Source organism: Macaca mulatta, chromosome 20 (assembly GCF_049350105.2).
Source record: "Macaca mulatta isolate MMU2019108-1 chromosome 20, T2T-MMU8v2.0, whole genome shotgun sequence".
In the NCBI taxonomy this organism is placed as follows: Eukaryota; Metazoa; Chordata; class Mammalia; order Primates; family Cercopithecidae; genus Macaca; species Macaca mulatta.
Window position 1 is genome coordinate 82,594,022 of NC_133425.1, and position 24,462 is coordinate 82,618,483.

General features: G+C 46.7%; 1 protein-coding gene across 1 annotated transcript in view; it reads right to left on the reverse strand.

Moving 5' to 3' along the window:
- Positions 1-1,199: 1,199 nt before the first annotated feature.
- Positions 1,200-24,462, reverse strand: part of C20H16orf95 (chromosome 20 C16orf95 homolog) — a 90,475-nt gene continuing 67,212 nt past the window's right edge. Inside the window, exon 8 of the transcript XR_013412010.1 lies at positions 1,200-4,676. The gene's annotated coding sequence lies outside the window, so the exon portion shown is untranslated. The remainder of the gene's footprint in view (positions 4,677-24,462) is intronic.

The following is a 24,462-nucleotide window of genomic DNA, read 5'->3' on the forward strand; positions in this document are numbered from 1 at the left end:
TCATGTGGATTGCCTCATTTCATAATAGATACGATGATGTTCCCAGTCTACAGAAGATGAGGCTGCAAAAAGGTGAGCCACAAGGTGTAGCTGGGTTGTGAGCTCAGGTAGCCCAAGTTCAGAGCCTGTGTCACTAACCATATTAGTAATTAACCTATGGTCTTGATTGATCATCACAAATCAAAAGGAGAAAAAGTGAAAGAGCATATTTTATTGCAAACGGGCAATAAAGAAAAAGATAATAGTTTGGTGGTAATACTGAACACTGGACAAGATATACGAAGACACGCCCTCTACTGCATTGCTTGTGGTGGTCAACATTCATACAAACATCCTAGTATTTGCCTTGATGGCATAGTACAGGTAACCTAAAATTAGCCCAAACGTTTTACTCAGTAATTCCTGCTGCAGAATAGCCCCTAAGGAAATGAGCACAATGTGGATAAAGATTTATACACAAGGCTGTTCTTGCTGCATGACTTTCAATAGCAAACACTTGGAAACAATCTCAATGAACAGCAATAAGTATGACAAGTGGAAATCTGGCTGGTGTTTACTTTCTTCTTTCCTTTTCTATATTTGCCAAATTCCTTTAAAATGCATGTACTTCTTACATGATCGGGGGAAAACTCAACCATATTTTTAAGGCTGGGCAGGGACATAGCCCACTTCATTAGCATCAGAGAGGACAATTTTATGGATGACATTCTGGCCGCACATGTTCCAACAGAACAATTCTCCTTCTAAGACCACATTTGACACAAATCCTCACAAACATGCATGAAGGTATATGTGCAAGGACATTCACTAAAGCATGACTTGTAATAGCAAAAGGCTCAAATCAATCTAAAAGTTTACCCAAAGGGAATGGTGAAATAAATCATGGTACATCCATACAAACGCATACAGTGAAGTTAAAAAGAAAGAAAAGCAGCTAGACCATGAAGGATTGTCCGTGACATTGCTCAGAGAAAAAGCCACATTGCAGATACATGTGTGTAGTATAATCCCATTTGTATAAAAAAAAAAAAAGTATAAAGATACATGATTGTTTATAGAGACATTAGAAAGCCTAGAAGGATTTACATCAAACTCTTAGACAGTGGTTACCTGAAAGGGAAACTAACTGGAAGAATTAGACACTTTAATGTTTTACTTTGCTTTTATATTGTTTGAATCATTTCCAAGAGCGGTACTGCTTTAGGCAAGTAAACAAATCCTTTATTTACTTTTTCTGATGGAAAAATTCAAATACATGCAACCATACAAACAGCAGTGTAACAAACCCCAGTGTACCTCTCCCCAGCTTCCAGCCTTGCCAGTGATCAACTCCTGTCCAATCCTGTTTCACCCCTACCCTATCCACCCAGATTACAGTGCCACTGTCACACTCAAACATAACAGTAGTTTCTTAATGCTATCAAATATCTAGGCAGTGTTCTAATTTCCAGTCCCTCATAACATTATCCATTATTTCTAACAGTTCAAATCAGAATCCAAATAAAGGCCCCAAGTTATAATAGCTTGATATGACTTTTGTCTTTTTCTTATATGGATTATTCATTCTCTCTGTGTGTGTGTGTGTGTGTGTGTGTGTGTGTGTATACATACATATATATATATGGAGAAAGAAGTGTTAAAGAAACCAGGACATTTGTCCAACGGAGTCTCCCATAGCCTAAGTGCAGCTGGCTGCATCACCATGGTGTCATCTAACCTGTGCTTCTGTCCTTCATATTTCCTGAAAATTGGTGGTTGGATCAGAAGGCCCAATTAAATTCAGGGCTGAGGTTTTGGGCAAAGCTGCTTCATAAACCATGGTGTGCTTTGCCATCAAGAGTGTCTGGTCTCTCGTATTGTGATATTAGCAGTGTTGATGCTCCATGCTAAGCCACTGGTTTATTCTGGAGATGTGTTAAACATCACTCCCAGGCACTGTTCAGCATGAAACCAGGGTCTCTTCACTGAGCAAAGGCTGACACAGCAGGTGCATGTGGTGCTGTAATCACCTTGGTGGCCACTCTTATCACCTTGAGTTATTTGCTCTTAAGTCCCTTCAGCTTGATCAGACAGCCCCCAGGAGTGTGGGGTGGCACATACACTACATCGTCAGTGTGCCTCTTGCTAATCACTCGACTTGTCTGAGCCTCCATAACACAGAACACCTTCTCCTTGCACTTACCCAGGGAAAGTGCTTTGGAAACTGAAGACTGAAGCACAGTGGGGAAGTGTGGAAGGAAGGTCTTATTTACACAGGTGTTTCACTCCTCACACTGAGGCAACCCAGTTGAATGGATAAGCTTGCAGACCCTCAAGCAAAATGAGAGACCACCTGGGCTCTAATCAGGGCCTCCTCCCTTTCTGGTTGTATAACCCAGGGCAAGTTATTCACCTGCTCTGTGCCTCAGTTTCCCTGCTGTTAAATGGCAATAACAAGATCAGTGACTTCACAGAGGGGTAGCAAGAATTGGATTAGGTAATGTGCATAAATTGCTTAGGACAAGACCAGCATATTATGTACTGGCTTCCATTACATGACCTTTGAGGGTTTCACCTACAAATGAATCCCAGTGAGCACAAGAAAGACTAGCAACCATGCAACTTCTTGCAAGGTGATTTAAGAATTGCTTTGTTCTGGAATCAGCCATCATGGTGGTCCTGCCTCCTAGCTTTGCTGCCTTAGGCGAGTTACTTAACCTCTCCCAGCCTCAGCTTTTGCGTGGGTAAAATGGACTGTGACTAAGCCTCAGAGAGATGCTACAAAGACTGAACAACCTAAAGCATGTTCTGCTAACAGCCAACATTTATGAGAGGAGCACTTTGCTCCACTCTGTTCTGTGCTTCCTCTGCATTTAATGTCAAAATACCCTAGGAGGACAGCTTTATTGTTACCCCACCTAAGGTTGCCAGCAGTATGCCAAGGAGGCAGGACTCTACCCAGTCCACAAACCTTTATCTGCAACCTCTGGGGCCAGATGTGTTTCACAGTTTAGAGTGTGGGGACTTTAGAAGTCAATAAGGTATATCTTAACACCTCACAAGCGCCTGGAGAAGTACCTGTAATCAAGCGCATTAATAGTTCTTCAAGAAAACATATGAACATCCCTCACTAATTGGGATAAACAAAGATCTAAATAGATTCGTATCAGCTCAGGTCAAGTTTTGCCACCCAATTAGTTTGAGACAAACCTACAAAAACTGTTTTGCTGTACTGATCTCTTGAGATTTGGGCACTGCAGATGAAAGCGTGTGGAACATCAGCATAAGCATCAGAGAGACCACACATGGGGTGCAGGGGGCAGTAGGGTGACTCACCCATCAGGACCTGTTGACATCTGGGCTTTTTCACAAATGAGAATCCTGGGACCCCAAGCTGGGATAATCCTTTGGACTGTGTGCACGGCTGGGCAGTAATGGAGTCCAGGAAGGCTGAGGCAAGGATGGGGACACGTTGTTTACCACGCTTGGCCCTTCATCCATGCCCTCATTGTCAGCTGGAGATGCTGTGGGCTCCAGGAGCCCTGAAGCCCCCTGGGATCCAGGGAGGAGGAAGACCATGTTAGGGGCATGCAGTGGCCTCTCCTGTCTTGTCACCCAGCATCTAGGCATGACCCCACCTCTTGATAGAAACCACTTCTCTCTCCCTTCTCCAAGTCCATTTTCTTGTGGGGGCCGCCATATTCACCTGTGACTCTGCCTCCATGGTCACAGCTGATTGGTCCAGTGGACACATGACCCACATGATCCAATCAGAGTCTTCCTCTGAGATTTTTTTCACAGGGCTGGTTACAGGAGCCGTCCCTCCCATCCAAGGCCAGCAGAAGCCGTCAGATGCGTGGTTCTAGCGCAGGCATTTTGTAGCAGGACCAGCCGTAGACAAAACTCCTCAGACACCGGATTAAAGAAGGAAGAGGTTTTTATTCGGCCGGGAGCATCGGCGGACTCGCGTCTTAAGAGCCGAGCTCCCTGAAGACAGAGTTCCTGGCCCTTTTAAGGGCTTCCAGCTCTAGGGGTTCCACGTGAAAGGGTCGTCATAGATTGAGACCACATGTGGTTAGAGTGTGGGGTTAATAGTTTAACCTCAGGCCTGGTCATCAGTGGCACCAGCTGGTCTTGCCACTGACTTCATTCCTGTTGTTTTTCAACTTCTACTTCCTCCTCCTCTTCAAAGACGGGAGACAGTAAGAGAAATAAATGGCTTCTCTCCTCAATTTCTGCTCCCATGTGGAAGAAGCTGTTTTGGAGACAGAACAGAGTTGGCGAGCAGAGAGAAATGGGTGTGAGAGAGACAGAGGTTTTTCGTGCTTCCTAGTTGAACTGTCACAGAGATCCAGGTCCACTCCTGCCATCTCCACGGTCTGGAATTGTATCAAGCTGGAGTGGAAGTAGGGTGTGAAGGAAGAAAAGGTCCTAGCAGCTGGCTGCAAGCCGTTCTCTCACTTGTAAATGAGAGCGGTGCTGGAAAGCAAGCTCCGGCTTCTGTATTTGTTCAGGCCGTGGGGGAAGCACCTCCTACCCCAGACCCACCCAACACCTGTTGAGAAACACTGACCCCCATTGCACAGTTTGGATTTACACGGACTCTGTATAACACCTTGTAAAGAATGCCACTGGTGCAGAAGATTAAAGAACGCCATTAAGTAAGTTGTTTTATTTCTTCTGAGACCGAAGGAAGGCTGAAAAAGTGCAAGGACATGTTGCTGAGTTATTTACTCTGTTACCAAGGACTGTGCATCGCCTCCCAAAAGCACCCCAGCTGGGTCACCACGGTCGTTTATAAGGTGTGAATATGGAGGGGGAGCCAGCGCCATCCTGGGGGGAAGCTTGGAGCAGTCACGTGGATCAAAATGGAAAGTTAGTGCCAATAAAAGCTCCTGGGGCCAGGCCTGGCGTCCTGGCCCTGGCAGGACCCTGAAGGAGGTCTGCACAGCTCCGCAAGTGCCCACATGTCCCTGGGTGGAATGCCTGTCAAGACCCTGCCCAACTGGGCTGCTCTGTCCCTTTATGAAGTTCTGCAAATCCTTTTCTGGAGCACAGGGTGAATGGAGCCCCTTTCGCTCCCAGCTGTCTGGGAACATGGGAGGAGGGAGGGTTTCACACTGGGGCTGAAGACAGCTCGTGCTACACATGAGGCTGTCTGGGTTTCTGGCCTCCTTCTGGCCTGCTCCCTCAGTAGCTGGCTTTAGGGAGCACAGGGGTCTTGGAAAAGCCTCTTAGGGTTGCAGGGAACAGATGCAGACTTGTAGGGGACAGATTCGGACTTGAATTGGCTTGGGCCAAGGAGAAGGCTCTGCTGTAAGGGGACCCGGGAAGCTCACAAGACCCTCAGGCAGACAGAGGCCTTTAGGAATTGAGGCAGGCACGGTCTGTCTGTCTGTCTGCCACCCTCCACTTGACCACTCACCTCTGCGTCCCGTGTTCTTGGGTGTGTATCTCCTGCCTCTCTCCCACTCCAGACCCTCTTTCTGGGGTTGTGAATGCACACAGTGGAATATGAATGCCCCACGGCCCCCAAATGATGTGCCACCATTCAGGTCACCCCCAGAGAGCAGTGTCTCTGAATCCCAAATTTCTAAGTGAGAGAATTTGTTGGCCAACCTGGAGTCAAATGTCTATCCCCAGTCTGACTAATAATGGCCAAGGGGGTCACACAAAATGTCACTGTCTGCTCCTTTTCTCCTCCTGGAGCCACTGCTCATCCTGTCGACGAATACACTGGGCACCTACAGCGTGCCAGACAGGGTGCTAGAGGGGGACCTAAGGCCTGGAAGGAGGAAGGAAGGAGGCCTGACCTTTGCCCTTGGGATGTTGCTATCCCAGTGAGAGGGGCAAATACAGGCAGTAGTCACAGATGAAATCCCAGCCTCTGGAAGCCCCATGAGAGAAAGGTGCCCAACGCCAAGAACGTGTAGTGCAGGTCGGGGTGGAATGACCTGGGAGTTAAAATCAAAACACTGCACAGACATTAACCAGGCAGGTGAAGGAGAAAGAGCCTCCAGGCAGAGGACAGAGCACAGACCAAGGCCCTGCCCTTGACCCTAGCCTGGGCCTGCTTGGCCAATAGAATGCGGTACACAGGGTGGGGAAGGCCAGTGGGCAGCAGTCCCTGGATGAGCAAGGCAGGTGTGGGGGCAGCCGGGGAGACTGGGTGGGGGCGGAGGGTTGGCAGTGCTGTGAAGACCACGGGAAGAAAGCCCTTACTGCAGCAGCCACAGGCGGCCACTGGGAGGCTGCAGAAGCGAAGCAACTCAGGCCTGCAGGGGCCTCCAGGAGCAGCTTGTTTTCAGATGGGTCGCCTGGAAGGTGAGCCCAACTGGTCCATCGAGTTCAGCTTCACTCCCCATGCCTCCACGCTCAGTGCTCTCCACTAAGGAACTCCATTCCAGAGGATCTGAGACCGGCCTTGCCCTGTGGGCCTGCCTCTGGCTCTCCCATTTTTGGTCTGGGCAGCTTGTGCCATAGAGAAGTGTCTCATGCTTAGCCACCTGCCCCACTGGATGCTAACGTCCCCTGCACCCTGCAGGGAAACACGGGCCTGACTCGGCACAGGGACCATCCGCAGAGGCGGGCAAGCTCCATGTAAACCTGTGCCACCCCTCCCTCTGCCTGGGGAGAGACCTGCATCTTGAAGTCTTCAGAGGAAGACCCCATGAGGACAGCAGCAATGACGGTACACTTGGCAGGTACTGCCACACTGCGCATTGGCAAGGACTGGCCTGGCCTCACCCCAAGCATCAGGGCTATGGTCATCGTGCCCATCTCAGTGACAAAGAAGCAAAGGTGCACAGGGGAGGAGCCTCAGCACAGCCACAAGGCCAGGGGCAGTGCCCCTAGTTCTGAACTCATAACCGGCCTCCTGAGCCCCCATTTGAACCACATCAGCCTATGCCCCCCCAAACAGATACCCGGAAAATGCAGCCCAGTTAGGTCAGGCTGTGAGTCTGCACATCGTGCTCGGGTTCAATATCCAATCAAGTCCAAACTTGCGGCCACGGCCCGAAGAAGGCTGAATGATGCAGCTGCGCTCACCCTGCCCTGGCCACAGAGCCTCTCCCCCAGGTCCTCTGGGGACACCCTGTACCCCTGCCACCCTCCCGCTTCACACAGAACGCTCACATTTTCTGCAAGTATTGGGGGAACCCTAATTCCCCAGATGGCACAATGGAGCTCACTCTGCCTCTGTTCAGGGGAGGTCCCCAACCTCAGAGTGGGGCAGCCACAGACCCGAGCCTCAGCCCCTCCCGCACCTCCAGCTGCACCCGGGCAGGTGAGGGACCCCCAGGGGCTGACCAGGCAGGTGCTGGGACTCTGGATCCAGCACTCTGAAGGAAGTGGGAGGGTGCAGGGCTTCCAAAGGCTGTTTGAGAAGCCTGTCCCTTGGCAGGAGAGGTGTGGGCACTGGTGAGAGTTGCCATTCTTGGAAGGGAGGCACTTCACTTGAAAGACACTGACAGAAACGAACATGAGTTTTGTCTGGGTAGCAAATGAACCTGGTTGGTAGAAAAAACAACCCCAGAGGTTATTGTTTTTTTATTTTGTTTCTGCTTTTGTTTTGAGACAGAGTCTCGTTCTTGTTGCCCAGGCTGGAATGCAGTAGTGTGATCTCTGCTCACTGCAACCTCCGCCTCCTGGGTTCAAGTGATTCTCCTGCCTCAGCCTTCTGTGTAGCTGGGATTACAGGCACCTGCCACCACGCCTGGCTAATTTTTGTATTTTTAGTAGAGACAGGGTTTCACCATGTTGACCAGGCTGGTCTTGAACTCCCGACCTCAGGTGATCTGCCTGCCTCGGTCTCCCAAAGTGCTGGGATTACAGGCATGAGCCACCATGCCCAGTCAGAGGTTACTGTTTATTGCCCCATATAACATTAACTAGCTTTGTAGCTAATCTTATCACACCGTATTCCAAAAGCCTTTCCCGATGGAATCTACAAACCCCCGTTCCTGAATGCACCTGGCCATCTTACTGTTTCCAGTCTTGCCATCATATCGTCTCCCTTCCCAATCAGTTAGTCATCAGTCTCTGGTATGTTTTTATTCTCTAATTGTGTGGAGTCACGGTTTTAATTGTAATACTATACTTTAGCAAATATCATCAAGGATGGCTTCCTAAGGAAGGTCTACATTCAGCTGGGCTGGGACAGATGGCTTAGACCTCTGAGTAGGGCGGGTATGCCAGGCAGGGGCAGGACTCCAGTCTCCACCAGCACAGCCACACCCATGCCAATCATTCTGTTGCACTTGGCTGGTGCTGGTCGTAGGCAGCTTGAATTGCCACAACAAAATACCATGGCTTGGGTGACTTCAACAGGAATTATTTCTCATAGTTCTGGAGATTGTGAAGTCCAAGATCAAGGTGCCAGCAGATTTCGCTCCTGATGAGGGTTTTCTTCCTGACCTGCAGAAAGGTACCTTCTTGCTGTGACCTCACCAGACAGAAAGGAAGTGCTGGTCTCGTCCTCATCATATAAGGAAACTAATCCCATGATTAGCGTATCTTATAGGGTCCCACCCTCACACTCTCATCTAAGCCTAATCGCCTCCCAAAGGCCCCAGCTCCTAATACCAGCACGTTGCGGGTCAGGGCTTCAACACAGGAATTTGGGGCTCATAACAGTGCCTGTATTTTGAATGTTACTATTAGACAAAATAATATTGGATGGAAAGATAGCTTCACAGGAATGGATAAGGTGGGGGTTTTTTGGGGTTTTTGTTGTTGTTGTTGTTGTTGTTTTTGGTTTTGTTTTTGTGAGACAAAGTCTTGCTCTGTCACCCAGGCTATAGTGCAGTGGTGTGATCTCGGCTAACTGCAACCTTCACCTCGTCCCAGGTTCAAGCAATTCTCCTGCCTCAGCCTCCCGAGTAGCTGGGATTACAGGCACACACCACCATGCCTGGCTAATTATTTTGTATTTTTAGTAGAGATGAAGTTTCACCATGTTGGCCAGCCTGGTCTCGAACTCCTGACCTCAAGTGATCCGCCTGCCTTGGCCTCCCAAAGTGCTGGGATTGCAGGCCGGGCCTGGATAAGGTGTTTTTAAGGAAAGGGGATAAATTTATCTGGCTTCAGTGGGAGAAGCCACATAGTTGGAAATCAGGCTGGAAGAATTTGTGAGGAATAAATAAATTTAAAAACCTCTAAACAGTGCAATAGTCTGTATTCCAGAATGAGTAGCTTTGTCTGTGCTGATACAGAGAAAGCTCTAAGATAGATTAAACATATTTTATAACAATACTCAGGATCCATTGTTAACATTTTTTTAAAGTATTGAAAAAATGGTACAGGAAGAATGATATTATTTATGTATAAAACTATGTAAGTACAGATGTAAATATAAATATGATTTTATACATCAGAAATTTTCTAGACAGAACAATGGAAAGTTGCCCCAAACCTGGCCTGGGAAAGAACTGATGTTATTCACAGCCTCCTTCAGGGAAGAAATGGGTGTTTCTATGAAATGTGTTAAGTTGATTTTCAGATAAACTTCAAGTCGACCCTCGGTCAAGAATAAATGATTATTAACCAGTTACTCTTTTTTCTTGTGTCCAGGCTGAGATTTCAGAAGTGAGGGAGCCTTTTAGTCTTCATTTTGTGTGGCTTCATAATCTTTAAGTTTTGCCATTGCCAGTATTATTTTAACAAATGTTTTTGAGGATCAAACACATATCACGTCCAGGTTGTAGAGAAGCTTAAATGCTATGTGAAGAATCTGAAATTATCATGCCAGGAGGAGAGAACCATGGAAGGTTTTGCGCCAAGAAATTCCTGAGCAAAAGTGTCGTTTTTTACCTGGAACAAGTGATTTCCCTCCCGCTCCCCTTGCCTGCCTGTATTCTCCTAAGCTTCTCCTAAAATGAGGTTTGGAAACTCCAGTTCTTTCAACTGAATATTCAGAACAGATTTAAACAGGAAATGACTGTGAAGAAAAATTATAAAACAGTGGGAAGTGGGCAAAAAAAAAAAAGGTTATTGGATATCATTGGAGTGATACCTCAATTAATATCAATTAATTTTAATTTTATTGATTTCAATAATATTCAATCAAGTATCAATGGATTGTTCAATCAGTTAATTTCACTGATTCCAATGATATCCCATCATGTATCAGTGGATACTTAAATCAGTTAATTTTATTGATTCCAATGATACGAATTGGAATGCTGAGAATTGTCTAGCAAGCCCTGTGGGTCATCTGGTTCTGCAGAGCTGTGTGCTGCTGGAGCAGGCTGCTCAGCCACTCTGGACATTATAGAACACAGAGAGTAATGCATGAGTCTCACCCCTAGGAATCCAAATTACTTCTGCCCTATGGAGATATAATTAATTCGCCCTGTAGAAAACTTGGTTCCAAGCATTACATCTTCAGCCCTAGAGGTATGAACTAGGTGTGTGCCTATTCAGGAATTCATTTCGGTTCTTCCTGATTTCCTCATGCCTGTTCTTCACATTCTTTGAGTCAGCTTTCGTGTCTCAATCACTTATAAATGATGTATGTAAAATCTCTTAAATGTGTCCATGTTATACTTGCATAAGAGCCTTGATTTTACCTTTTGAAAATCGTATCGTTTAGCATGGCCAAACCAGACTAGAAGAAATGAGGCAATAGCTCTGTTCCACAGTTACCGTCGATGGAGAGAGGAATTCAAGATGACCAGAATTTAGGGTCTGACTGGTTTATGATCCAGCATGTCAGGAAGCCAGTACTGGGAAAGACAGATGTGATCTGGAGACAGGTCAGTAGTCAGTTGGGCAAGGAGTGGCAGGGGACTGCTCCAGATGTGGCAGAATGGGGTGGGGGTGGGATGTGGATGGAGGAAGAGCTGGGAACAAGGGAAAATCTGATGATCAGATGTGCAAATCGCTGACAGACGTGTTTCTGTAATTACAGGATGCTGAGCAGGACAGACAAAAATGAAGAGGTGAGGAGCTGGATGTGGGGAAACTTGTTAGTCTTGAATCTGAACAATGAGGTGTTTTCTTAAAAGATAATCAGATAAGGAAGCAAAAGAGAGATTTGCTCTGAACTGCACCCAAGCCCGTGATCGTGCAATATTTACATTAAATTCAAAAGCGAATGAAATGACAGGTCAGCCAACAGGAGAGCAGTTTTTGCCTGTTAACGTGCTCTTCTTACCCGGACAAATGGGCAGGCTGTGTTTTGAAAAACAATAATCCAGGACAGAATGGGGAAGGGGTGAGCTTTTGTGGGAAGATCAAGTATCCGAGGATCATTTCAGTGTTAGTGACCTCGAGAAGGAAAAGGAGGGAAGCATTCTGGAGCCTTTTCCTGGACTTTGGATATGGGCTCTGGGATACTGGTGTCGGGGGGCAGTGCATGCAGTGCAGGGCTGGCCAGGGGAGGGACATCCACCAGAACTGGTGGGCTCTTGGCTCCATTCCCTCTGGACCTCCGTGAGGTTGAAAGATTTTCCTATACGGACAAGGGACTGAATCTTCTCCAGCTTTGCACCTCGTATGAAGACATCAGAATAATGCTCAGACTTAAACTCCCTGCTTTTTTCTTTTAAACGATGCAAGCCGGTTGGTTTAAAACTCTTATACGAGGAACAGAAGTTGTGTAGCATTGTGGTTAAACACACAGAGCTTGAAGTCAGGGATCACATTCTTGCAGCCTCTGCCTATTGACCTTGGGTTGGCTCAACTTTCCAAACCTCTAGTCTGTCATCTGGAAGGGAAGTGAACGTCTCCCAGCATCGGGGCCAGTGAGCGGGCTGCGTGATGCCAGGCTTACCTGGAACTCTTACTCAGTGGCGCTCCAACACTGAGGTGATCATGATTCGTGGTAATGGCATTAAGGCAAAATGCAAAAGTTGAATGTGATTGTTGCATCAGGACGTGGGAGATCATTGATAATTAGTTTTTCAAATCTGTCTTGAATTTTGTTGCTTTGTCATCTTTTCAGTTGTAAAATAAAATAAGACTTGGATTCAGCAGGGAGGGTAGGAATAATGATTTCTATAACATTAAAATAATACCACGTAGCACTTACTACACGCCGGCCATGGCTCCATTCACCTCTCACAATAAGTCTATGTGGCAGGGGCTCTCATGATCCCCATTTCACAGAAGGGGAAGCCATGACCCAGAAGGACAAATGAACCTGCCAGGAGGAGATGGTGAGCAATCGGAACACACGCCCAAGAGTCTGACGCCGGGAACGGAAGGTCCCTGTGGTAAAGTGCACATCAGTAAATAGAGACAGGGTAGATGGAACACTATACAGAGACCTCTGGGTCACGAACAGGCCCTTCTGCACGCCAGGTCTGAATGACTGCCTCTGAGCTGATTTAGACCCCCCACACCCACAAAGATACCCAAGGGGCCTCTGGTTCCTGCACCTCCCAACTTGCCTTAAGACCAAACCTGTTGTGGTGGCCAGAAACCAATTCCCTCTCCCGTGGCATAGAAGAATTCCCCAGCTTCCTTTATTAAGAAAAATGAAATGTCTTGTGAATATAGCGGTGCCCTGGCTGAGCTAGCGATGTGTCCACCGTGGACGCAGTGAAAGACAGATTTCAGCCTGGACAGACAGCTTGTCTCCTGCCCAGGGACAGCCCGAGCCAGCCACCAGGCAGGGGACCAATTAATTCGTGAAGTCGGCTTTCGAGGCCCTCGCTAGCGAAGGCAGAAACTGTGCACACGGTTTTCCATTTATTCAGGAGGCAGCGGCCATGCCCAACAAGACAAACCAGCCGATTTGGTTGAGGTCGCCATCAATAGTGAGTGCCCAAGGCGCTGTCCAGGGAATGCTCACAGCCTCAGAGGCTCCTGCCCCACTGGGGACTTGGGAAGAGTTCAGCAGCGTCTGGAGGTCTGTGCATGAAGACATCCCCACAAGGCTGTGTTTGGGCACAAAAACTACACTTCTGTGTTGAGTTTCGGAACGCCTGGGCTTGGCTCAGCCAAGCTAACAGAAAGACCTTTCATTAGGCTCTCAGGAGATATTTCAAAAAAAAAGGAAAGTAAAGTAGAGCCTTTCAAAGAAGAAAGTTCAGTGCTCAGCAAAAAATGGGTTTTTTTAGACTAAAAATTTAATCAATTTTTGTGGTTTCAATAAAAGCAAAACATTTTGTGGTTTTCCCTCAAATTTTTCACCATTTTCCATAAAAACAAAAGCCAATATTTGAAACCATTTTTCCCCCAATGAAAGTGGCAACGTTTTTGCCCAGGGACAGTTTCTTGCAGAAGTATCTTTGCAAGGTTGCAGCCTTGGGATAGCTGTGGTGGGGCCTGAGAATACATGAGGTGATTTCACCTGCGGCCAAGCGTGCGCGCCTCGGATCACAGAAACGTGCTTCAGTTGGGTAATTCCACATGCTGAGAAATGATCCTTTTCCTCTCAAGAGGTGTAAAAAGCAGAGGCCGGTTTCCTTTCTAGGGAGCAGGACACAAAGGTCTGAAGGCGACTGCTGCTATCCGGGTGTTGTGCCCTCAGCAAGTCTGGTTGCAGAGAACAACAACAACAAAATAGCTCCCTTCTGATGCTCATTATAGACCCACGCACATAATTGTCCTATCTCAGATCTCAAAGGAGCGTGGCTGAACTTTCTTATTTTGCAGAAGAAGAAGCTGAGGCTCACAGCGGCTGCAGGGCTGACCCTGAGACACAAAGATGATCTGCAGAGCTGCCATTCCAATCTAGGCCTCGTCGCCTGCAAGGTTCTTTTTCCCCTGTCTCATGAGCCCTCTTAGTAAAGTTTGTTTTTATCAACTCTTAATTCCTGGAACAAACGTTATCTACACTTTTGACAGCAAATTTTAACATTTCTTGACTACCTAGAACTGAAGGTCAACAACTTTCAGCCTCTTGCATTTGAACTTTAGCAACAGATTCCAAACTCTCACAAAAATATTCCTTTCATACTGGGAGCGAGAAGGTTCCAGAACTATTGAGGGCTCGCAATTGGTGAAGCAACCCGGGACTATCACCCTCTTCTGGATTTTTGCTTCCCTGCATTTCATGTCAAGAGCAGCATTTTCCTAGTTTTGCTCTTTGCTTTGGCTGGTAGGAAGCACAAAGCTAATTTTGTCTTTAATTGCTGTAGCTTTCCTCAGTCTAGTTTTTTGTTTGTTTGTTTTTTGTTTTTTTTTTGCGACAGTCTTGCTCTAGTCACCCAGGCTGGAGTGCAGTGGCGTGATCTCAGTTCACTGCAACCTCCACCTCCTGAGTTCAAGCAATTCTCCTACCTCAGCCTCCCAAGTAGTTGGGATTACGGGCTGGGCTAATTTCTGTATTTTTAGTAGAGACAGGGTCTCACCATGTTAGCCAGGCTGGTCTCAAACTCCTGACCTCATGATCCGCCCGCCTCAGCCTCCCAAAGTGCTGGGATTACAGGCATGAGCCACCGCGCCCGGCCTCCTCAGTCTAGATGTTTTAATGTGATTTCTATCTTTGCCACTTTACTCTCTTCTCACTTGCCTTTTATTCTGGGTTAATGCTTTCTAGGTCTTGTATTTTTAAGTAAAACATGTCCATTTTTTTCTGAAAATGGATAAAGAATAAATACAAAAAAATAAATAAACACTTGTTATCTCAGATCTCAAACGAAAATAAGTGACAAAATCCCTCAATTCTAGATAGCCAAGTGCAAGGAAAACAAAAAAGTAATTATAAAAAGAACTCCCTCCCATTCCACACACACACAAAAAAAAGCCGACAAAAGAAATTCAATATGTTCATTAATGGCCAGTCCTTTAGGAAATCAGATAGTTGTCACCTCCTGTCCTACTCTGGTGGTTAACCACCACACAGAGGCAGTAAAGCACACCTCTCATTCTTAACCTTGGGCCTGTGTACACTTGATCCCTCTGCCCTCAGGATGTCAGCGCTGGAGAGCTGACAACCCCCGAGAGCACCAACTCCAGCTCCACCATTTCTCAGATGAGGAGCTTCAGCCCAGAGAGGGCAAGCAACTTCTCGATGGCCACACAGCTTGAAAGCAGTGACGCTGAGGGTTCTTTCTAGAGTATCATACCCTCCTTCTTCAATGTGCCTAATACCACCAAACCATGTGAGACAGACTCAGGAATTTAAATCACTGACATGAGTAGTTTTGTTTTTGTTTTTTCAGGCCAACGTAAAAGGTAAAAGGAAAAAGACTGTTTCTACTGACTGGTCCATGACAATATCCAAACTTGTGCTTTTCTCTCTCTCTCTCTCTCTGTGTGTGTGTGTGTGTGTGTGTATGTGCGTGTGTGTGTGTTTATGTGTGTGTGTGTGTAAAATCTTTAAAATATAGGAAATTGTTGCTAAAACAAGTTGTGACACCTTCATTGAAATTTTTTTTTCGATAAATACTCAACAAGAGTCTACGCAGTGCCACGGAGGTGGAGAGCAGTAAACAAAACAGAGAATAGTGGGACCCCCAGGGAGCTCACAGGTCAACCCCAGGAAGCTTACGTCTGAGGAAAAAACACCGTGCCCAACCGAATGTCTCCAAATAAACTCTAATGTGGACTGGAGAGAGAAACCCCCAGCCTCTCAATGAAACTGATTTCTTTTTTAACCCAGAGAAAGGAAAACTTGGCTTTCCATTAGCGGTTGTTTCTGTAAGGTGAATTAAAACAATGTGATCATTTAAACTTTCCCCACGAAACATGTGGTATCAGAGGAATGTCCGTTCACAGCCGGGAAAGCCTGGACAGGCTGCACTCGCACGCTCCACGCCCCTGGGTCTCGGCTGAATCCTGCCTTAGTGTCTGCTGAAAGCTTAGCGTCAAATAAAATGGCTTCCTGGAAACCTATGACCCACAAAGACAGGCTTGGGATCCAGAACATTAGTTTTCTGTGTGTTCGTGGAAAATGATTGATTTAAATATGCCGAGAACGTCTTAGTGGTAAAAGTGAGTGGATTTTTTTTTTTTAAGGAAAATTTTATTGGGAATATTTTTTCCCCTTAGGTGTGAAATTTGGCAGGTAACTGCATTCTCTGATGGACTGTTGAAGACTCGGTTAATTAGAAATAAGATTCAGGTCCAAGGTAAACATCTTGAGCCTGCTAAGTCTTCTTAGGATGTTTGTCTGAAATGCTTCTGAAAATAGTATAGCTTTCTATAAAGAAATCTTAACCGGTGTTCATAAGTGGAGTTGACTATGTTCTAACCCAGCCCTTACCAAACTGGTATTAGATGAGGGATTAGTCTCTGATTTTATGTGAAAATCCCAAGAGGAAAAGCAGCTCCAACCACCGCTTTCATATCCATTTTTCAGAAATAAGGCCTAAAGGCTCAGCAACTGCACCTCTTTAATCAAAGCAGTGGGAGACTGTTCAACCAGCTCCCCGGTGGCTTGGTTCCGAAAATGAGGGCAGCTAATTGCCCACTGTTTGTTGACACAATCGATCGTGCAGACGGGAGACAAACAGCAAGACATCCACAGAATTTCCGTAGGTTGAGACACCCAGTGCTCATCTGTGCGTCACGCAGCCGGGGCCACCTCCGCTTTGGGATAGTCTCGTCGGCTCTGTCCAGTCCCCCACGGTCCTTCTCTCCATCTTCCCAGTCCGTGAGGAAAACACAGTGAGGGTGGCACCTCTGGATTTGAGGGAACCATACCTCAAGCAGCCCTAGATCCTTCTGCCCTGGACACGAAGGAAGCCGCCGAGCCTTTTCTGAGCACCCTCCGAGGGCCGGGTACCAGGAAGCACATTCCCTCCATTTTCAGGATGAGGTAAGGTGCAGGACAGCTAAGCAAATCGCCCTCCCATCCATGACCAGGTGAAACGGGGATTGAACCCAGCAGTTCTGACTTCAGAGCCCTGCACGTTCCACCCTCCAACAGTGGGCCCATTGTCCTCACAGGAACAGACTCACTGAAGCATTTATTGAACCACCACGAGTCCTAGCTGTCATGGAGGATATGAGGAAACCAAGCCCTCAGCCCTAACCTGCTTAAAACAAGTCCGGCAAAGGCGGTATGGATATGCAAGTCAACACGCAAGTAGAAATTTTAGGAAAATAAAATGAAAGGAGCCATGGAGAAGAGGTTATTAAAGTAAGGAAGCAACAAAAATTGGCAGACAACTAAAAAGAGATCATCCCCGTTTCTGACTGGTAGAGGTCATGTATCAGAAGTCTTTCTCTCATAATAAACATTTTCTAATCACATCACATTTTTTAACATTCAAAATTCTCCCCCTGGGAACCTTCATACACTGTTGATGGGAATGTAAATTAGTATAGCCACTATGGAAAACAGTGTGGACGTTCCTCAAACTATTAAAAATAGAACTATCATAGGATCCAGGAATCCTACCACAGGGAATAGATCCAGAAGAAAGGAAATTGGCATGTTGAAAAGACATCTGCACTCCCGTGTCTATTGCAACACTATTCATAACAGCGAAGATATAGGATCAACCTAAGTGCTCATCATGGAGGGATGGACAAAGAAAAAGTAGTGTTGTATATACTCAATGGAATACTATTCGGCCTATCATTTGCAACAACATCAATAAACCTGGAGGTCATTATGTTAAGTAAAATACAAACATAATATTGCATAGAAAGACAAGTTCTGCATGATCTCGCTTATCTGTGGAATCTGAAAAAGTTGAACTCACAGAAGTAGAGAGGAATAGTGGTTACCAGGGGCTGGGGTGGGGGGAAAGAGATTGGGAAAATGTTGGCCAAAGATACAAAATTTCAGTTACATAGAAAGAATAAGTTCAAGAGAGCTATTTAAGTAACATGGTAACTATAGTTAATAACAATGTATCATATACATGAAAATTGATACAAGAGTAGATTGTGTTCTCACACACACACAAAAAAGAGAGAGTATGTGAGGTAATACATGTTACTTAGCTTGATTTAGCCATTTCTCCATGTACACTAATTTCAAAACATGTTTTCCACCATAAATATATGCAATTTGTATTTGTCAGTTTTTTGTTTTGGGGTTTTTTTAAATGTATTTGTTTGTTTTTTGAGACGGAGTCTCACACAGTCGCCCAGACTGGAGTGCAATGGCGTGATCTCGGCTCACTGCAACCTCCGCCTCCTGGGTTCAAGCCATTCTCCTGCCTCAGCCTCCCGCGTAGCAGGGATTACAGGTGCCCACCACCACGTCCCACTAATTTTTTGTATTTTTAGTAGAGACAAGGTTTCACTGTGTTGGCCAGGCTGGTCTCAAACACCTGACCTCATGATCCGCCCGCCTCAGCCTCCCAAAGTGCTGGGATTACAGTCATGAGCCACCGCACCCAGCCTATTTGTCAGTTTTTTTAATCTCCCCCATGTAGTGCCAGCGAGCTCCTTTCTGGTGATTAAATTATCTTGTATCCTGATGGTGGTAGTGGTTACACAGATCTATACAAGAGACCAAGAGCACAGAAACACACACACACACACACACACACACACACACACATGCATGTAAAAACCAGTGGAATCTGAACAAGGTCTGGAGTCTAGTATTGTTCCAACGTCAATTTCCTGGGGCTGCTATTTTGCGGCTGTTACATAAGACACCCCTGTTGGGGAGAGCTGCGGGGAGAGCTCAGGAGACCCTATGTGCTATTTTTGTAATTTCCTATGAAGCTGTAGTCATTTCAAAAGCAAAAGTGAAAAACAAAATCCCTCCCACAATTTCATCTATTCCAATACATTTCTTGCCACTTAATTTGGGTTGCACTATTTGTAACTCGTGACACACCCAAAATTATTTTGGTAATGAGGAGGCTGAAATGATTGGGCTTCCAGTGTGTTTTCAGCGGTTTCATTCGGGAGAGAGGCCAGGAAATAACCCCATGCCCTTTCTGCAAATGGAGCAACTGAGGCTTTGCCGAGATTCATCCACGAGATTGGGCACTCGGAGTAGGGAGCCACATTGACGGCACTCACCCCTGCATTGCCTGCCCCACCACTGAACCAAGCACTCGGCAGACACAACCAAATTTCAGTAAGTGAATACATCATTTACGACAGTCACCCACCATCGCACTGGTAACTCCACAGATGAACAATGGCAAGCCAAAACTCAAGAGAGACACCAGGAAGGTTTAGACAACATGCCAGAGACTGTCCCTGAGAGAAGGGGAGCGGAGGCTTTGTGAGCAACAGAAGTTGAGTCACTGCAGACAAATCAGTGACCTTCTAGTTCAGCTGGCCGGGGTGGACCAGCAACTCTGTTACACAGGAACCCATCGGCCAGGCGCGGTGGCTCACGCCTGTAATCCCAGCACTCTGGGAGGCCAAGGCGGGTGGATCTCTTGAGGTCGGGAGAAAAGGGAATGCCCACACACTGCTGGTGGGGATGTAACTTAGTTCCGCCATTGTGGAAAGAAGTAAGGCAATTTCTCAAAGAACTTAAAACCCAGCAACCCCATAATGGGGTATATACCCGAAGGAGTATAAATCATTCTACAGGAAAGACTTACGCACACGTCTGCATTACAGCATTGTTCACAACGGCAGAGTCATGGAATCAATCTAAATGTCCATCAGCAGTAGACTGGATAAAGAAAATGTGGTGTATATACACCATGGAATACTGTGCAGCCACAAAAAAGAACAAGATCACGTCCTTTGCGGCAACATGGATGGAGCTGGAGGCCAGTATCCTCAGCAAACTAACACAGGAACAGAAAATCAAATACCGCATGTTCTCACTTATAAGTAGGAGATAAATATTGAGTATGTATGGACAAAAAGAAGGGATCAGGGATCAAATAGATACTGGGGCCTATGTGAGGGTAGAGGGTGAGAGGAGGGAGAGGATCGAAAAACTACCTATCAGATATTATGCTTATTACCTGGGAAGCGAAATAATCTTTACACCAAACCCGCATGACATGCAACTTGCCTATATAATGAAGCTACACGTGTACCCTAAACCTAAACGTTTTTAAAAAGTTTTTAAAAAATTTATGACATTTGTAAAACAATTGTAAATATTTTTTAAAAAGATGTTGCCGGCCGGGCATGGTGGCTCAAGCCTGTAATCCCAGCATTTTGGGAGGCTGAGGCAGGTGGATCACAAGGTCAGGAGATCGAGACCATCCTGGCTAACACGGTAAAACCCCATCTCTACCAAGAAATACAAAAAATTAGCCGGGCACGGTGGCGGGTGCCTGTAGTCCCAGTTACTCGGGAGGCTGAGGCAGGAGAACGGCATAAACCCAGGAGGCAGAGCTGGCAGTGAGACAAGACTGCACCACTGCACTCCAGCCTGGGCGAGAAAGTGAGACTCCATCTAAAAAAAAAGATGTTGCCATGGCCATATAACCCCATTTGGAGAGATGTATCCTAACAACATAGCCCAAAAGAAAGAAAAAGCAATTGTTGGCAGAAAATGACTTGGAAGAAATGGTTTTTACCATCAATGCCAAAACAAAAAGGATCACTTTCTTCAACACCTGAAATATTAGAAAATAATAGGACTGAGCTTGGCACTAACACAGGTGGGGTCTCAGCATGAGGATCTGCACATAGTGAGTACCCCACGGATGGAACTTACTCATCAGTCTGTGAGCAACTCGACAGCAAGACCCAGCTCTAGTTCATCTCCGTATTCCCGCCCCTGCCAGCATGATATCGGCACATTCCACTAAATACTCACTTAAAGGATACTTAACATATCCAGTTAGATTATATTTAATGCAATGGAGAAGTCCAGATTTTACCAGTGGGATATTCAACCAAAATTAATTTTAAGTTTATACTTATGCCAAAAATATTATGAGATTGAGCCTTAATAATCTGGCCAATTTTAAATCCCTGGGGTTCTTGGACGTGTTTATTTATCTTCCATCAGCCAAACACAATTAGTTCATGTGAAAGGATGAAGAACACTCAGGAGTGTGTGAACACACAGAAGTGCCAAGGCTGGCAGTGAACTTGGGCAGGAGGCTGGAGGGATCATTACAGCTGCATGGACTTCAGCAGAAAAGATTCAATCAACTGAGATAATGGGGCTGAAAGGGCTCAGCCAAGTGCAGAGTGAAACAGATGGAGGTCCCCTACACACCGCTGACTCCGGGAGCTGAGAGGGACAGGAACCAGCCAAGATCAAGGCACACAGCAGTCTTTGGGAATCACACTCAACACTGAACCTAAAAGGGGGGAAAATTCCCCAAACTTGAGAAAAACCTGATCCCCCCGGGAATTGGTACGCCCCACCCGAAGGCCATATGAGATGCCTGCACCTTCCGTCTAATTTCCAAGAGGCTGCATCTTCAGAAGAGGGGAGCAGATGCTAAGAACAATTTTAAGGTCTTCAGAAGAATTAGAAAATGCAACCACTGTTATGAGAAACTGACCAATGAGAAGCTAGAATGCCATCTGAGAAAGTCCCAGCTGCCCTTTCATGAGCTTTGAGAACCTGTGAAAGGTACAGCTAAGCACGTGGGCTGCAGAGTCCAACCACCTGGCTCAGTCATCCTCAGCATGGTGCCTGGAATATGTGTTCATATTCAGGTATGGATACAGCACATTCCAGGCAGGTGCTCAATCAACAGTAGTTACATTATTGCCAAGACACCCTTTCTCATCTCTTTGTGGGAGGCAGCAATACCTCCAGCTGGGTTGTTGGAGAGAATGGCTCTGGGTGTGAAGGGGAATCCAAGCCTTCCCCATCCTGATGGCTTCTTCATCAAACTGAAAATCAAGTGACAGGACCCTCAAAGCTGGACCATGAAATAACCAGGTGAGGAGCAGGGCCCCCCAATATTCTTTTTTGTTTTTTTTGAGACAGGGTCTCGCTCTGTCACCCAGGCTGGAGTGCAGTCTTGCAATCTCAGCTCACTGCAGCCTCCACCTCCCAGGTTCAAGCAATTCTCCCATCCCAGCCTCCCAAGTAGCTGGGACTACAAGTGCGCACCACCACGGCCAGCTAATGGTTTCACCATGTTAGCCAGGCTGGTCTCAGACTCCTGACCTCAAGTGATTTGCCCACCTCAGCCTCCCAAAGTGCTGGGATTACAGGCGTGAGCCACCATGCCCGGCTAATTTTTGTGTTTTTAGTAGAGACAGGGTTTCATCATGTTGGACAGACTGGTCTCAAACTCCTGACCTCAAGTGATTTGCCCACCTCAGCCTCCCAAAGTGCTGGGATTACAGGCATGAGCCACCGCACGCGGCCACAGCCAAACATAAGCTGAGGACAAAAGGAGGGGTATCGGGGCAAACATCTGGGGTTCCCCAGAACCTACTTGATCACGGCATGCATTGAAGTCCCACTCAAAGTCAACACACCCACATACCTCCTAACGCTCAAAGATTAACCAAGACAATAGACATAAAGAATGAAAAACTATTTTTAAGCCAAAGCCCACCCTTAGTCGGCCTCAGAGTTCAAGAGATGCCAAACTGTGTATCATTCATAGATGCACAGAGAAGAGTGCCTGCATGGTGGCAGCCAGCCCCTCACCATATGCTTACTGCAAAATGGTGTCATTGAAACCTGCTCTCACCCAACAGAAATGTGGGCATGTGCTCGCCAAAAGACATGTATTAGATGAGCCATCTGGAATTGCCATGTTCATGGGTTGAAAGTAGTTGTATATCTGCACTCCCCCATAGTCAGGTCTAACATGATTTATAATAGTCCCAAACTAGACACTATTCAAATACCCAGCAGTAATAGAATGAATAAAAAGTCAAGGGAGAGGCTTGCGATGGAGTAGCAGACAGTAGTGAAAAGGAGCCACCATGCCAGGCGTGGTGGCTCACGCCTGTAATCCCAGCACTTTGGGAGGCCGAGACAGGCGGATCATGAGGTCAGGAGATCAAGACCATCCTGGCTAACATGGTGAAACCCCATCTCTACTAAAAATACAAAAAATTAGCCGGGCGTGGGGGCGGGTACCTGTAGTCCCAGCTACTCGGGAGGCTGAGGCAGGAGAATGGTGTGAACCCGGGAGGTGGAGCTTGTAGTGAGCAGAGATCATGCCACTGCACTCCAGCCTGGGCGACAGAGCTAGACTCCATCTCAAAAGAAAAAGAAAAGAAAGGCCAGGCGCGGTGGCTCAAGCCTGTCATCCCAGCGCTTTGGGAGGCCGAGACGGGCGGATCACAAGGTCAGGAGATCGAGACCATCCTGGCTAACACGGTGAAACCCCGTCTCTACTAAAAAATACAAAAAACTAGCCGGGCGAGGTGGCGGGCGCCTGTAGTCCCAGCTACTCGGGAGGCTGAGGCAGGAGAATGGCGTGAACCCGGGAGGCGGAGCTTGCAGTGAGCTGAGATCCGGCCACTGCACTCCAGCCCGGGCGACAGAGCGAGACTCCGTCTCAAAAAAAAAAAAGAAAAGAGAAGAAAAGGAGCCACCTACAACCATGCCCAGTGGCACTGATGAATCTCACAGATACGATGGTGAGTGAAAGAAGCCAGACACGGAAAGATGCACAAACAGGAAAAACCATGGTGACCACCAGAGTGGACACCTCCAGTGAGAAGAGACGGGGGGTGACTGAGAGTGCATATGGGGCCTTCCCAGGGCTGGCCACTGACTGCCACTGAGTCTGGCACTGATTACACGGGTGGATTCATGCTGTGAAAATTTGGTGCACTGACAAGTATGATTGGTGCACGTTATCTGCATGCATGTTTTACTTCCATAAAACGCTTTTTCAAGAGATACGGAAGAAACTTAAATGCATAAAAATGCATAAGAAAGAAGCCAGCCTGGCCACGTGCAGTGGCTCATGCCTGTAATCCCAATACTTTGGGAGGCCAAGGTGGGCAGATCACTTGAGGTCAGGAATTCAAGACCAGCCTAGCCAACATAGTGAAACCCCATCTCTACTAAAAATACAAAAATTAGCCAGGCATGGTGGTGGGCACCTGTAATCCCAGCTACTCGGGAAGCTGAGGCAGGAGAATTGCTTGAACCTGGGAAGGCGCAGGTTGCAGTGAGCCAATATTGTACCACTGCACTCCAGCCTGGGCAACAGAGTGAGACTCCGTCTCAAAAAACAAATAAACAAACAAAACAAAAGAAAGAAAGAAAGAAGCCAGCCTGAAAAGGCTGCATGCTATATGATTCCCAGCTCTAGGACATTCTGGAAAAGGCAAATCTATGGAGACAGTAAAACGATCAGGGTTGGCAGGGTGAAAGGGAACAGGCGGAGGGATGAACAGGCAGAGCACAGAGGAGGTTTAGAGCCGTGAAACTCCTCTGTGGATACTACGATGCTGGAGACGTGTCAGGATGCATGTGTCCAAACCCACAGCATGTTCAACACAGAGGGAAGCCTCGTGTAAACTATGCACTTCATTCAATAACAATGTGTCAATGCTGGCTCATCACCTGTCACACACGTACCACACCAAGGCAAGATGGTAAAAATGCTGGAGGCTGGGCGGGGAGCTCTACTGAGGGCTTCATTTTCTATAAATTGCAAACTGTTCTAGTAAACAGTCTATTAACACAAAGAAAAGAAAAGAAAATCCGAGAGCTAGTTCATGATCTCAAACAAAAGGAGCATTAACAAGTGA